Here is a 15,524-nt window from a genome sequence, read left to right as displayed (position 1 = left end):
TGATTACTCTGTGCCTTCACAAAAGACATTTTGTAGCATTTAAGATTTCTGCTAATTGAACGAGGTGCATTATCGTGCAAAAGAATGTTAGTGAAGGTTGAAAAGGACAAACCAACTATTCTTGTACATCACCATAATTATGCAGCCCCATGTTCAAACAATTACATTTATGTAGACCCACTGTTAAAATCAATGTTACTTGTACAGCTAGTCCTTAATCAATGAAATCAGTCAATTTACCATGGTCACATCCTTCTTCTTAATTAAGACAGTGATATCTCTGGAGCGCAGGGTCTCAAAGAGATAAATAAGTACAGAGGTTGGGAAATGTCAAAGAGGTGACTCCCTGATTTTACTCTCAACGAACTTGGGAGGAAATAAGACAGTTCCTTCAGTTCAGGGAAGCAGCACAATCTTCTAAAGAGATGGCTTAGCATTCATTAAGAAAAGAGCAGGTAGCAGTGTCTGACAGAAATACCACTAATGAGCAAAGAGCGCTTTCAACATGCGTATCCTTCATAGTCATAGTCTGAATTATGAAGGTTGTGCCACCTAAGCCAATTTTAATTAGAGTGAGCATGGACCTCTTTGGACAGTTAGCCTTTCTTTCCAAAATCCATTTCAATATGGTGTCATTTTGTTGTCATAATCAAAATGGCAAAGTGATGGAGTAACCTACTTAAAATGTCTGCAGTGTTAAAGCAGATATGGCAAACATCCTCTAATGACACATGTAATAAGGGTTTTACCTAGAGGACTTTGACAGTGTGCTCTGTATTGTCAGTATAGTTGGAATAATGATAGAGGTCTTCTCTGGAATAGGACAGAGGTCTTCAAAGACCCGGCCTAAACTTCCTGTCCTACAGGTAAGCTATTAAACTCCTGTGTGTTGAAAGAAAGGGAAAAATACAGATCTACTGAACTGCCAAATGCAGATGTAGTCATAACTCCAGTGATTTTTTTCCCCTGCAAAACATATTTGAACTGTCAAGCCAAGATTAGTGATTCCTTTTATACTAAAAGCACTTAACAGCCTACAAAAAAAAAATCTCCAACCTGCTCTCCCCTTCAAACCCAACAATCTTGCAATTAGCTTGCAGTTGTTGTTTGTAAAGGGTTGGTTTTACTACTTCTCTTCCACACAACACAATGTTGTAATATCAATATCTTATATATAATACAGCACATTTCACCTGAAGAATTTTGATGTGGCATAAGTCCCAGGGGGCATATTTGTAAAGGTATTTAGGCACCTAAAGATGCAGATAAGTGCCTAGTGGGTTTTTCAAAAACTTACGTGTCTAACTCTCATTGATTACAATAATTCAATTGGAGTTCAGTCAATTCTGAAATCAATGGGTGTTAGGTACCTAACCTGCTTAGGTGCTTTTGTAAATCCCACTAGGACTTATCTGAATCGTTGGCACCTAAATATCTTTGAAAATCTGACCCTAAGTGTCTAAATCACCTTGAAAATGGGACATAGAATCCTAACTCACTTAAACTCTTTAGAAAAAATTACTCAAAAGTACTGTCTTTCAAAGCAAATAAGATGTGAAATCTGCCTTTATTTATAGGCTAATTCCTTAGCCCAGCGAAATAAACGTAGTGCCTGTTCCTGCTCCCATGTAAGTCAATAGCAAAAGTCCCTTTGCCTTAGATAAGAGCAGGATTGGACCATCATTCTCTTTACAGTTCAAAATGCCTGTTAAATTATGTTCGGTTGGCAACATTCCTTCAGAGGAATAGAATGTCAGAGGCTTTCATTTTCTCAACAAGCCAAGAATGAACATAATTAGCCAAGTATAAAGACTGTGATAACTCCTTATTCAGATACAAAAGGTGTAATGCATGATAAATATTTTAATTCAGAAGGAAAAGGATTTCAGTAAAAGAAGATCAACAATGAACCCACATCTGATTATTCTGTGGGCTGCTTATAGCAGTTCAGAAACAGGTATGTTACTTAGAGGTAGACTTGGTTAGGATATTCTTTTGTTTCATGACAATTTTTAAGTTTTCATTGAAAAACAGACCCCTCCCTCAAAAAAATTGGCTAAAAAAACAAAAAAAACAAAAATCAGTTTTTTGAAACATTAACAGACATTTCCCTCAGAAATGTCTTCATTGTTGAACAACGATTTTTTGTTTAAAAATGTTTTGAACATTTTTTTATCAGTTCTAAGTAGAATCTGGTCAGAAAATGTTAATAAAATAAAATAATAAAATCATTAATTTTGAGAAATTTTGAAGAACAATCCAATTTTCCCCAAATTTCTCCTGAAATTTTTTTTTTCACTGAAAAACTGAAACAAAAAATATCTGTTTTTGAAAACCATTTTTGGTAGAAAATTTCAAACCACTCCGACCCTTATCTTCATTATTCCAGTGGGTAATAAAAAACTCTAAAATGAAAAAGAAAAACGATATAATTCCTCAAGCAAGACACTAGACTTTAATTTGAAAAGTCATTAAAAAAGAAAATAAAAGCAAAATAACCCTTATGGTAGCTACTTAAGAGGGGAGCTACTTGTGGCATTTCTTCATGAGTGCCTCCTGCAGTAAATTCAACCTAAAAACTATGATCCATCAAAAAGAAAGGAAGGAAGGAAATGTGGATCACTGGGTTAAAAAAGAAGCTTCTAAGTTTCTAACCTTGGTTCTGCCATGGACTCACTGTACAGTCTTGGGCAATTCTTTTAACCTCTCTACCTTACTTGCCACAAGTTCAAAATGGGGCTAGTTTCCTGCCATACAAATATATGCAACGTAATAAATTCATGTCTGTAAAATGATTTGAAAAATGTAAAGTACTACGGATTACTCAGAAATGCTAGTGTTCTTACTGGAAAGTTATTATCTTGAGGTTGATGAAGGAACACCCTTTAGATTGATCTTTGATTTGGACTAGGAATGGGACGAAGATGATGAATATAAATTTCCTTTCAACTCTGCTGCAACAACAGGGAACATGGGAAAAAGATATATCAACATACAAAGAATAGACAGTCTGAATCACTTCAACATCGGAGGATTTTTTTCATGTTATGATTTGAAACTGTGTTTAACTACTCTACATTTATTTGCTTCTGCATTCAGGGTATTTTGAAAGCCAAAATTATACAATGGAAATTGAAGTGATTTACTATTTGGGGAAAATTACAATAAAAAAAGTCCAGAATGATTTTTACAGTGCTTTCTGCACAGAAAGAGAATTAAGAGAAAAAAGCCAAGAAAGCTGCAGGGATTAACAAAGATATTTCCTAAGTTTGAAAGCAGCTGTTCTGCCATATGTGCTTACCTGTTCCTTTTTTCTTCAGCTAAAACACTTACTCTGGATCACTACCAGCCTGTCTTGTTTTTAATCCAGTGGTATCATCAACTAAATAACCAATACCCTCTCCTCCTTTACATTAGAGTAAATGGCAATGCAATTTTACTGCAATGGAGTTATATAATACTGTTTAACCCCATTGCAGTAAAATTGCATTGCCATATTTATATACATATAATTTCATTTCAAAACCTTCAGTTTCCTGTAAATTGCAGTACTAAAGACACAAGTTCCCCCAAACAAATGGGTCCTAGTCAACTGGGTAGCCCATAATTCTATGACACTATTGCATATGCTTAAGATCCCAAACCACTAAGAACCCAATTCAGCAAATAATGTAAGCAAGTGATTAATTTTAAGCATATTAAGCATAAATTATTTGCTGACCAGGGATGGACTAAAGCACATGTTTAAATGTTTTGTTCAATTAGGGCTTACCACAATGCATGAACAGTCTTTAAGATTATATTGTGGCAGAGCTCTGACCTTGCTCTTGTGGGTCCTGCGCTTCTAGGCAGTTTATGGTAGCCTCAGTGGCTCACTGTGACCCTCCACGTAGCCCTTCTCTCTCTAGGGCCAGGGTTACAGTCTACTTTTCATCATAGGCTGCAAGGAGGTTGGTGAGAGAACTCCCACAGTCTCTGTTTAGCCTCCTGTCCTGACAAGGACCTGACTTCCCCTTCCTGGAGCTGTTCCTGTAGTAGTGGGTTGGGGGGAACCCGGGCCCGCCCTCTACTCCGGGTTCCAGCCCAGGGACCCTAATGGTAGCAATTGTTGGCAGCCAACCTTTCACTGCCAGAGTTGCTACTTTTCCCTGGGCCACTTCCCCACAGCTCTCCTGCTTTTCCCTTCTTCACCCTTACCTTAGGGCTCCTTTAACAATGGTTTGAGGGTGTCTTCAGTAACCAGTCCTTCAGCCACACTTCCTCTCCTCTGGCTCCCCTGCCTGACTGGAGTGAGCCCCTTTTTTGTAACAGCAGGGCCTTAGTTAGAGTCAGGTGGTCACATTAACTGAATGGCCTCACCTGACCCTTTACAGGTTAATTAGAGTCAGGTGTTCTCATTAGCCTGGAGCAGCCCCTGCTCTGGTCAGTCAGGGAACAGAAAATTGTTAATCCAGTGGCCAGTATATCTGCCTTCTGCTATTCTGCTGTACCCACCTGGCCTGGGTCTATCACAATATATAGATAGAGACATAAATACCCACTTCCATACAGACTCAAACACACATACTTGATTAAGATGACCCAGAACCAAAACCCCAGATCCAAATACTCCCAAATGGTGGTGAAGTTCAGGTCTCAAACTCAGTATCACCTTTCTAGAAAAGTTTTTGATGTACCATGGAGGCTAGTAGTCTATGTTATACACTGTCATGTATGTGTTTTTTATGTCCAGTATATTTGTTTCATTTATTCTGGACTGAACTTTGGAGTGGGTGGGTGATCATGCCTTTGTCTTTCTGGCTCCCTATTCATAGAGAAACATGACAAATGGTAGAAGAATGAAGACAAAGATAGCACGCTTAAAAAAAAGAATGAATCATTGCACATTCAACAATGGAGCACATCAAAATTGTTCTTAGCACCACATACTTTACATTCAATGGTCAATCTTTGCACAAACTAGTGCCTGAGCTATGGCTTCTGCATCTCATTTATCATAGCAGAACTATATCTTTCTCATTTCAAGAAAATTACAGAAAATAAAACTGCAATAAAACCAAAAAGCTGGAAACAGAGATGACACCCATGACAACATTAAAAAGAGGTTACTGGAGATATGTGGCCATCCATTCAGCTTACAATTAATACAGCTCAAGATATATGTCTGCCTTTTCCAGTGCAATATCCGTGAGACAACCTGAAAGTAGAAGAAACACTACACAAGTCTCCTACAACCTATGTTACAAATAGTACAAATCAGTACCTCAGTTTAAGTAGAGATGGGAGAACTAATTCAGATAAAATCAGGAATGCCTCAGACATTTGCCACAAGTTTTAAATGTAGAGATGGGTCCAACTAAGACCTCTGATCCAAACACACCCAAAGTTTGGCAGAGTACAAAACCCAAATCCCAAACTGAAAGAGCTCCTATCCCTGATTCAATCTTGTCCAAATTTTGAGTTGTTCAGAATCTGACCCAGATCTGAATTTTGTAGCTTGAGGCCTTCTTCTGTAACAAATTAAGGCTAAAATATTTTTCCTGAAGTTTGAAAAGGTTACATTTTCCAGTATTTTTTCCTATTTGATTAATTCTCCCCTCCTGATGCCAGCATTGCCAGAAAAATATGTGCTGAAATACCATGAAAAAGCCAGTTGTTGAGAATTTTCCAGTCCAGTATTGCATCCTCAAGAGGGTCATGTTATTTGGCTAAGGTTTGGATAATCATCTATATTTTGGAATATTGACTCAAACCTGGCTTTCACTAATTTTTATTAGGGCTGTCAAGCAATTTTAAAAAGTAATTGTGATTAACCACACTGTTAATCACACTGTTAATAATAGAATACAATTTATTTAAATATTTTTTTATATTTTCTACATTTTCAAATATATTGATTTCAATTACAACACAGAATGTAAAGTGTACAGTGCTCACTTTATATTTATTTTTTATTACAAGTATTTGTACAGTAAAAAAAAAAGACATAATATTTTTCAATTCACCTAATACAAGTACTGTAATCCAATCTCTTTATAATGAAAGTTTAACTTACAAATTAGAATTGTGTACAAAAAATAACTGCATTCAAATATAAAACAATGTTAAACTTTAGAACCTACAAGTCCACTAAGTCCTACTTCAGCCAAGCACTCAGATAAACAAGTTTGGTTACAATTTGCAGGAGATAATGCAGCTGGCTTCTTGTTTACAATGTCACCTGAAAGTGAGCACAGGTGATCGCATGGCACTGTTGTAGCCAGCATCGCAAGATATTTATGTGCCAGAAATGCTAAAGATCCATATGTCTTTTCATGCTTCAACCACCATTTCAGATGACATGCGTCCATGCTGGTGATGGATTCTGCTCAATAACGATCCAAAGCAGAGCGGACCAACTCATGTTCATTTTCATCATCTGAATCAGATGCCACCAGCAGAAGGTTGATTTTCTTTTTTGGAGGTTCGGGTTCTGTAGTTTCTGCATCGGACTGTTGCTCTTTTAAGACATCTGAAAGCATTCTTCACACCTCATCCCTCTCAGATTTTGGAAGGCACTTCAGATTCTTAAACCTTAGGTTGAGTGCTGTAGCTATCCTTAGAAATCTTACATTAATACCGTCTTTGCCTTTTGTCAAATCTGCTGTGAAAGTGTTCTTAAAATGAACATGTGCTGGGTCATCATTCAAGACTGCCATAACATGAAATTTATGGCAGAATGCAGGTAAAACAGAACAGGAGACATACAATTCTCCTCCAAGGAGTTCAGTCACACATTTAATTAACACATTGTTTTTTTAATGAAGCACGTCCTCTGGAATGGTGACCAAAGCATAAAGGGGCATACAAATGTTTAGCATATCTAGCACCCAAAAACCTTGCAGTGCTGGCTACAAAAGTGACATATGAATGCCTATTCTCACTTTCAGGTGACATTGTAAATAAGAAGCAGGCAGCAGTATCTCCCATAAATGTAAACAAACTTGTTTGTCTTAGCAATTGACTGAACAAGAAGTAGGACTGAATGGACTTGTAGGCTCTAAAGTTTTACATTGTTTTGTTTTTGAGTGCAGTTATGTAACAAATAAAATCTACATTTTTACGTCACCCTTTCACAATAAAAAGATTGCACTACACTACTTGTATGAGGTGAATTGAAAAATACTATTTCATTGTTTATCATTTTTACCAGGCAAATATTTGTAATAAAAATAATAATATAAAGTGAACACTGTACACTTTGTATTCTGTGTTGTAATAGAAATCAATATATTTGAAAATGTAGAAAAACATCCACAAATATTTACTACATTTTAATTGGTATTCTATTGTTTAACAGTGTGATTAATCATGATTATTTTTTTAATCACAGATAATTTTTTGCGTTAATCACGTGAGTTTACTGCGATTAATTGACAGGCCTAATTTTTATCAATAGTTCAAAAGTCTTCCTGAAATCAAATAGCATGTAGAAACATTCTCTCCTTTACATTAGAGTATTCTCCTTCATAATTGGAGAGAATTTCTTCTCCTTGATGCCTATGTATAGCTAGCCAGTGAGAAATACATTTGTGGGTCTAAAAGCAGAATTTGGCCCTTCTTGTACAAAGCATTAGCCAAGATATAGACAGACTTCATTAAATAGAAACGTCTCCATCTAGTGTTAGAGAAGTAAAATAATTAGTATTCCTACTTTGCTCACAACTTTACATACAACCAGGTTGTAAGAACTTTAAAGAAATATATTTACCTCTGCAAACAAGACATCCATATGTTATGGCAAAACTGCTAACCCATTACAGTGATGAAGTTCAGATAGACAGATAGATACAGATTGAGTGGTTGAATGTAGTGAGCCAGGAAATGCCATAGCGTGCTACTCTTTTTACAATGACATCATACGTTTCAGTGACGTCCCAAAGCTCAACAAGGGGTCCTTTCCTCCAAGAACTTGTAATCTTGGTAGAATGGGCTGAAAATGATCCATTAGTATAATCTTTGAAAAGTCCTGGAGGTGTTTTCAAAAAATAATATCAGGATAACAGTAAAAAATCTTTGTTTTATCATTAGTGTGAAAAAGTGAAACACTGTTTTTTTTATGGCAGTCCTTTAAATGTCATTACCTCAAAGTGGTTCCTTATCATGCTTCATTACAGAGTTATAATTTTTCTGAAACAAATCTAAGAGTGAACATCAAACATCAGAAAATAGAGGTGCAGAGAAGACACAAAGAAAGACTAGTATACTATAGCTAAGAGGTTGTTTTTTTGTCACCTAGCTTGTTGAATATGTATTGGCACAACTCAGGCACCATACAGAATAAAATAAAATTTGTTTTGATATATGGCCTTTCATACTCAAGGTATCTCAAAGCACTTTAGAGAGCAATGAGTTAGATAATGTAGTGCAGTGATTGTGTTGGCAAACTTGACTGTCATTATACATTCAGCAATAGATCATACATAGCCTAAGATATCAGAAACTGTTTGACAGAGAGGAAATGTTGGCCAAGATATTGGGGATTATCCCTTAATCTTTTAAAGGAGTGTCATAGGTACTCTTAACTCATTAATGGATAGCAGGGACAGGCAGAAGGGACCTCCCTTTAATGTTTAATTCAAAGGATGGCACATCTAACAATGATGCAACATCATCTAATAGTGCAATATTATTGGCTTGGAAAGCAAATTTTGAGGTGGGGTTTGAAGTCTTCTAGCTCAATGTTGTTACTGTTGCTACTCTTATCACCATGAAGAAATGGAGCAACAGAACTAATGGGTCAAATTCTTTACTAGTGAAAAAAGGGACAAAAAATGTCACCCAATATATTATGCTGGGAGTTTCCCATCTGGGCAGCTAAAACAGTGATTCTCCCTCCTTTTAATCACTGGTATCAATATGAATGTAACCCACTGTCAATGACCAATATCTGCAATATGCTAGCCCAGCTACATAATGTATTATGCATAAATACATAGCAGTGATTCCCATGTATACATAGCCCTCTCCCATTGTGGAGGACTTCCAAACCTTGCCAGGGTGTTTTGATTAGGCCTCTATATACTGTATATTGGCTCCAAAGGATTCCAACTACTTCCAGTTGAATTGAAAAGTGTGAGTACCCCAGAGACTATCCTTGTTTGGGAGACCCTGTCAGTCCCCTTGGTGGTCTGGTGTGAAAGTCCTTGTGCTAGGGACAGTATCCCATCACAAGTAGCCAAGGTGAAGATCGGAGACCTTGTAAGAAAAGTGATTGCTGGCTTAGAGTTGGTAAATGCTGTTTTATAACCAGGATTATCATCAGATATTACTGGGTCAGTTTTAACATGCTCTATACAAAAGTGTCTCACTGGACTGCCTCTGATAATTCAGAGATGCCTAGTGCTGCCCTTGAACTCCCATTCATCAAGTCCACCATTGCAAGAAAGTGTCTGGGATTTTAAAACTACGGGGGAGCACGCACTTTGGGATGGGATGTGTTTGTATAATATAATGGTGAATGTTCTTATGTAAGTTTAAAGGTTTTTTAAAACATAAGTCTCTGTTGTAGTGAGTAGTGGTTATGTTTACTTTAATGCTTATAAGTGGCCACCATTAGCTGAACCTTTGCCATGCCACCTATTGACTTGTCACAGTCCTACAGTAGGTACTCTGTTTTATTCTAGTGCTTTCTCATTGTCTTTTGCTATATTACTTCTAAGTAAAGCTGTTCCTGGCTCCACCTTGGGTATGTAATGCTTTCCTTAGAGCAATAAATACAGTGAAACCCTGATATAACATGCCCCGCTATAACACGAAATCGCATATAACGCGATCATAGGTTCAGGGCCGGTGCAACCATTTAGGCAAACTAGGCGGCTGCCTAGGGCGCCTAGTGGTTGGGGGCGCCTAAAAGTCCCCTCAGGTGAGGAGGTGGAGTGGAGGTGAGCTGGGTGGGGGGGCGCGTGGGGAGGGCTGCCCGCAGTAACAGGGGGGTGCACAGGGGAACAGCTCCCCGCCCCAGCTTACCTCCACTCTGCCTCCTCCGCTGAGCACACAGCCCAGCTCTAAGTCTCCTCCAATCAGCGCCGCAAGCCTGGGCAGGGAGGAGAATTAGAGCAGCACCGGTGTGCTCAGTGGAGGAGGCAGAGCCGCGGTGAGCTGGGGCGGGCTCCCCAGGCAGGGTTAGCTGCTGGGGGGGGTAGTCTCCCCAGGCAGGGTTAGCTGCTGCGGGGTGGGGGGAGTCTCCCCAGGCAGGGTTAGCTGCTGCGGGGGGGGGAGTCTCCCCAGGCAGGGTTAGCTGCTGTGGGGTGGGAGGAAGTCTCCCCAGGCAGGGTTAGCTGCCGTGGCGGGAGTCTCCCCAGAAAGGGTTAGCTGCCACGGGGAGACAGGGGAGAGTCTCCCTGGGTGGGGTTAGTTGCCGTGGGGGGACGGGGGAGAGAGGGGTTATCTGTCGTGGTCGGAGGGGGGTAGCTGCTGCAGGGGGGGGGGGGCTCCCTAGGTGGGGGGCTGAGTTAGCTGCCGTGGGGGGGGGTTAGCTGGGTGGGGGGTGCAAGGTGGAAGTTTCACCTGGGGCGCGAAACTTCCTTGCACCAGCCCTGCAAAGGTTGGCTCCCCTTTAAGGCAAATATAACTTAGATAATGTTTTCACAGTACTGTACAGTACCAGTGGTTCCCAACACCATGGCAGGGGAGAGAAGCTGCAGCACCGCGCCTGCCGGGGACAGAGAACTCCGAGGCTGCAGGCGCCGGTGCTCTCTGTCCCCAGCAGGCGCGGGCCACAGCTTCTCTCCAGCTTCTCCGGGGTTGCGGGTGCCGGTGCTCTCTGTCCCCGGCAGGTGCGAGGCCACGGCTTCTCTCCTGCTTCAAGAGGAGCCGTGGCTCCCTGCCTGCCAGGTATAGAGAACTCCGGGGCTGCAGGAGCGATGCTCTCTGTCCCCGGCAGGTGCAAGGCCGCGGCTTCTTTCCGGTTTCAAGAGGAGCTGCGGCTCCCCGCCTGCCGGGGTCAGAGAACTCCGAGGCTGCGGGAGCCGGTGCTCTCTGTCCCCGGCAGGCAGGGGGCCGCAGCTCCTTTTGAAGCTGGTTTGAAACCCCACTATACCACGACCCCGCATTTAGTGCGATGGAAGTTTTTGGACCCCAAAGGTCGCGTTATAGCAGGGTTTCACTGTATCATATTCCCTTATTTGCTAGATCAATGCATGGTTTAGGCCGGCGCTGTTCCTGGAAGCAACCAAGGTACCCTAGCAGAGGTATATGGCGCATATTCGGGTGGAGACACTGCCAACTGCCTTTTTTCATATGAACAGAGAGCTGCTGCAGGTAGATGGATAGAAGATTTCCACCTATCCACTACCACTGGGACATCCCCAGGATTTCCATTATCCTCAAGAACATCAGGCACTCAAGCAAGAGATGAGCACATGTCTGTTTCTGAGTGATGCAAGAAGGAGGAGAAGGTTTATATATTCCTCCCTCTTGTTTGCATAGATATCTATCTATATATAAACCCTCTTCGCGTGTGTGTGTGTGTGTGAGTGTGTGTGTGCTACATGTCATATTAACTCACAAATTGTTGTGTGATCATGTAATTTAAGGTCATATTCATGCAAATGACAACAAGGACACAGTGAAGTCTGCTGTGGGAATCATAACTCTGAATTTCTACACATTTGGGCAACAAAATCTCAGTTATAAGGCTTGACTGTGCAACTCTTACTCATGCTGGTGAGAATTTACACAAATAGACCCATTAAGGTCAATAGGACAGCTCATATAAATATGTGCTCATCAAAATGCACATTGATGTTGCCAAATGTCTTCCCAGAGGCGCAGAGAAGGATTGGTTGACATGAAGATGTTTAAATAGACTCTGAACAAGAGTTGGCAGGTCAAAAGTCAATATGTGGAAGTGAGGCTATTCCAGCAACTGAGACACATGTGACTGCTGTGAAACACAAATCATGGAACATCTGTTGGTCTATGCACCATGGAAGATCTTGCCAGGGTTACAGACCGGGCCACATCATACCAAACCCTGGAAAAACCTATGACTGTGGTGGAAGAACATGAGAAGAAGAATCAACAAGAATAGGATTTGCACAACCTGGCTTTATATTTTGCATTAATGTAGAATGTATTATAATGTGGGTTTTTAAAAAAAAATTAAAGAGGAGAAAAAAATAGAAAATAATCTATCTAAACAAAAACAAAGCACATGGATTTATTTGAACATGTGATTGGCATAGATAGCAGAGTGGACTGTTTTACATTGAGAGAGAGAGAGAGCATGCAAGAGGATCAGGTTATTAGCTATTCTGGACAGGTGTCTGTCTAGCTTTCCTGTTGGAGCTGTTCCACTTTGTATAATTAAATATTCATCAAGACAGACTCAATAGCCCAGTGGTTAGAGCACGGCACTGGAATGTGGGAAAGCTGGATTCAAATCCCAGCTCTAAATCAGGCAGAACAGGGATTTAAATCTGGCTTACCCCTATCCCAGGTGAGTGCCCTAATGATCTGACTATCCTGAGATAGATTTTTCTCTCATGTTTTGTGAAAGTGAAAAAAGGTCTCAGTTTCATTCCAATGCAGAACATGAAACATTTCCAAAATGTCAGAAAAGTAAGGAGGGGGCAGGAAAACCCTTTCTACTAAAGACTACTAGCATATGAGTAGGCTGTACATAAATCAATGGGTACACGTGGTTCATTTCTGGGTCAATAGACTTTCTATCTTTTCTTCAATATGTCAGAGTAATCCAGGAACATGCAAGTCTTCCTCTGAAGAATATATTGGGCAAAGGAGAGGTGTAAAAGGTGTATCATTAGGAGAACTTCCTTGAGTTTACAAGTAGTTTGTACTTTCTGGGCAAGTATAAAGAAAGAAGCCAATTATAAAATTAATATTCTATTATAAACCCAGGGAGGGCTGACACATAATGCAGTGATTTATGTATTGGTAATGTGTCAGTTGTGTTTTTCTTTATGCAATCATAAGCTGGTAAAATGGGAAAATGCTACCAAACCCTGGTGTCCTTGCAGCTACAGTTCCTTCTAATGGAGCAATGAGCAGAAGTTGAGGATGCTGATTCTTGAGGGTTATGTGATCTTTGAGTTAAAACCAAGGCCTTTGGGGGTTATGTAATTAGAAATTGGAAAGCCATTTTTAAAAACTATTTTTTGCGTAATTGGCTAGATTAAAAAATGTGGTTTTATTGAGGGGATTTTTGTACTAAATACTGAGGATGTTACCTAGTCCAATTGAAGCTCATATGGGTTAATTTATTTGAGTGTTTATTATTCTACAATTAAAGAGTACCCATCCAAAGCTCTGGGCACTCTTCACAATCTGTTGAAAATACACTAATACAGAAACAGACCCATAAGTTATGGCCAAATCAGATATCCCAGCAATAACTTAAATATACCAGGAATTATACTGAAGTTCCTGCTTTTTTTCCCTTTAGTTTTAAAGGTTTTCCCCTCCTTAGCTGGAACGAGTTAGGACTATAGACTTACACCCAAACTAGTTGATTAATAAACATTGCTCCAAACTGCAACAAATTTTACTCACTGTTTGCGTATGAGAAATCATTTTGCTTCCAATTAACTCAATGAGAGCTTGGCCATTGACTTCAGTGGTCCCCAAGTGCCTGCCTGTATTTGTAGTATACAACAAGATACAGCAGCATCAAGAGGAGACTTCAAATAGTGAGAGAAGAAAATGTATCTTGACCTATCATTTTTGGTAACTTCTTTGGGAGTGTAGCTGAACAACTGCTGTGTCACTGACAAAATCCCACCCCAGAGACAGAGAGAAAATGTAAAGATGAACCAACTGATGACTTGGTACTTTGGCAGAATCACCTGGTGTTTGCTGAGTCTTAGAATCATACAGAAGGAAATAATTTGCTTCTTGCTCATGTCTTGAGTCATATCCCTCTCAGTCAACTATTTCAAAAGAAGGAGCTGCTGCAGCTAGAGAAACACATTGCAACTGCCAGCTGCACTTCATCTTTAGGGTGCTTAGAAATCAATACTTGTGTAAAAAACACCAAGGGAATTTTTGAAAGAACTGGGCTTGGCCAATAAATAATAGCTTTAAAAATATATTTGGCAAGAGAAGCAAGAAGGAAACAACAGGAGAAAGCACAGTAGTAAAAATGTCAGAAAAAAGTTGAGAAGCAAAGAAAAAGCATCAGGGTGACCGAAACCCATTATTATCATTTACATGAAAAGGAAAAAAGTAGGAAGAAGAATCCACATTTACCAAATTTCAATTTATTGCATAATTGCAAATGTAGTGCCCAATCCTACAACCCTTACTTAGGTGAGCACTCCTTACACATGCAAATAGTCCCATTGAACTCATTAAGAGGACTTGCACGGGGCCAGAGTCTGACACTCCCGCTCATGTTAGTATTGATTTAAATTGAATTCATGTTAGTATTGAATTCAATTAGTCTATTGATTTCAATTGATCTGATGGCTAAGGAAGGGTGGCTGAATCTGGCCTATGATTAGGAATTTCAGGATGAGTCTTATACTTTGCAATCTTCATCTAGAAAGGATACCAACAGTGCCTTTCATCCTACCGCTGCCAAGGCCCTTCACACACTGAATTGTATTGGTAGTGATAATAAATGACCACTTAAATATTGCAATCACCTCTCTCTACTTAAGAGAAAGATGACGTGGCCTCCATAGTAACTGAGCACTTCACAATCTTTAATATATTCATCCTCATAACATCCCTATGAGGTAGGACAGTGCTATTATTACCATTTTACAGATGGGGAACAGAGGCATAGAGAGACCGCAACCAAGGCCAAATAAGAAGTCTGCACTGGAGCAAGGAATGGAACAAGTCTCCCCAGGTCCTAACCATGGGACCTAACTTAGGCTAAGTTGGGAGGGGAGGACTATAGGTAACTTTGTTACTTTTTATTATTTATCATTTTTATTACTCCAGCACCTAGCAACCCCAGGCATGGACAAGGGCCCCATTGTGCTAGATGTTGTACAAACAGAACAAAAAGACAATCCCTGTCCCCAAAAGCTTACAATCTAAGCATAAAACAAAGGACAACAGGTGGATTCAGGCAGACAGATGGGGAAGCGCAAGGAAACAATACTGGTCAGCATGGTATCAGTGCACTAATACCCTAACCACTGTCAAGTTCTGGCCACAAAGCAAAGGAGGGATTTGGAGGACGATAGGTTTCTTTATGAAGAAGCATGGGGGAAAGCACAAAGGCTTTAAAATTTAACAAGCAGGCAATGGCGGGTGGCATGATGGGCTGATCAGAGGTGGGAATTGACATCTTGGCAACGAATGAGAGATGATAGGTAGGGTGTGAAGGGGCTTGAGAGGGAAGACAAGCAGCTTGTGTTGAATGTGATAGAGAATAGGGAGCCAGTGGAGGGATTCAAAGAGAAGGGTGAGAGGGCCCAAGTGATATGGCTAGGAAAATGACATTTGCAGCAGCATTCTGAGTGGATATGTGCCGGGCAAGATGGCATTTGTCAAGGCCAGCAATTCAG

This window comes from Mauremys mutica, chromosome 1 (genome assembly GCF_020497125.1).
Source record: "Mauremys mutica isolate MM-2020 ecotype Southern chromosome 1, ASM2049712v1, whole genome shotgun sequence".
In the NCBI taxonomy this organism is placed as follows: Eukaryota; Metazoa; Chordata; order Testudines; family Geoemydidae; genus Mauremys; species Mauremys mutica.
This window is presented reverse-complemented; position numbering follows the sequence as displayed.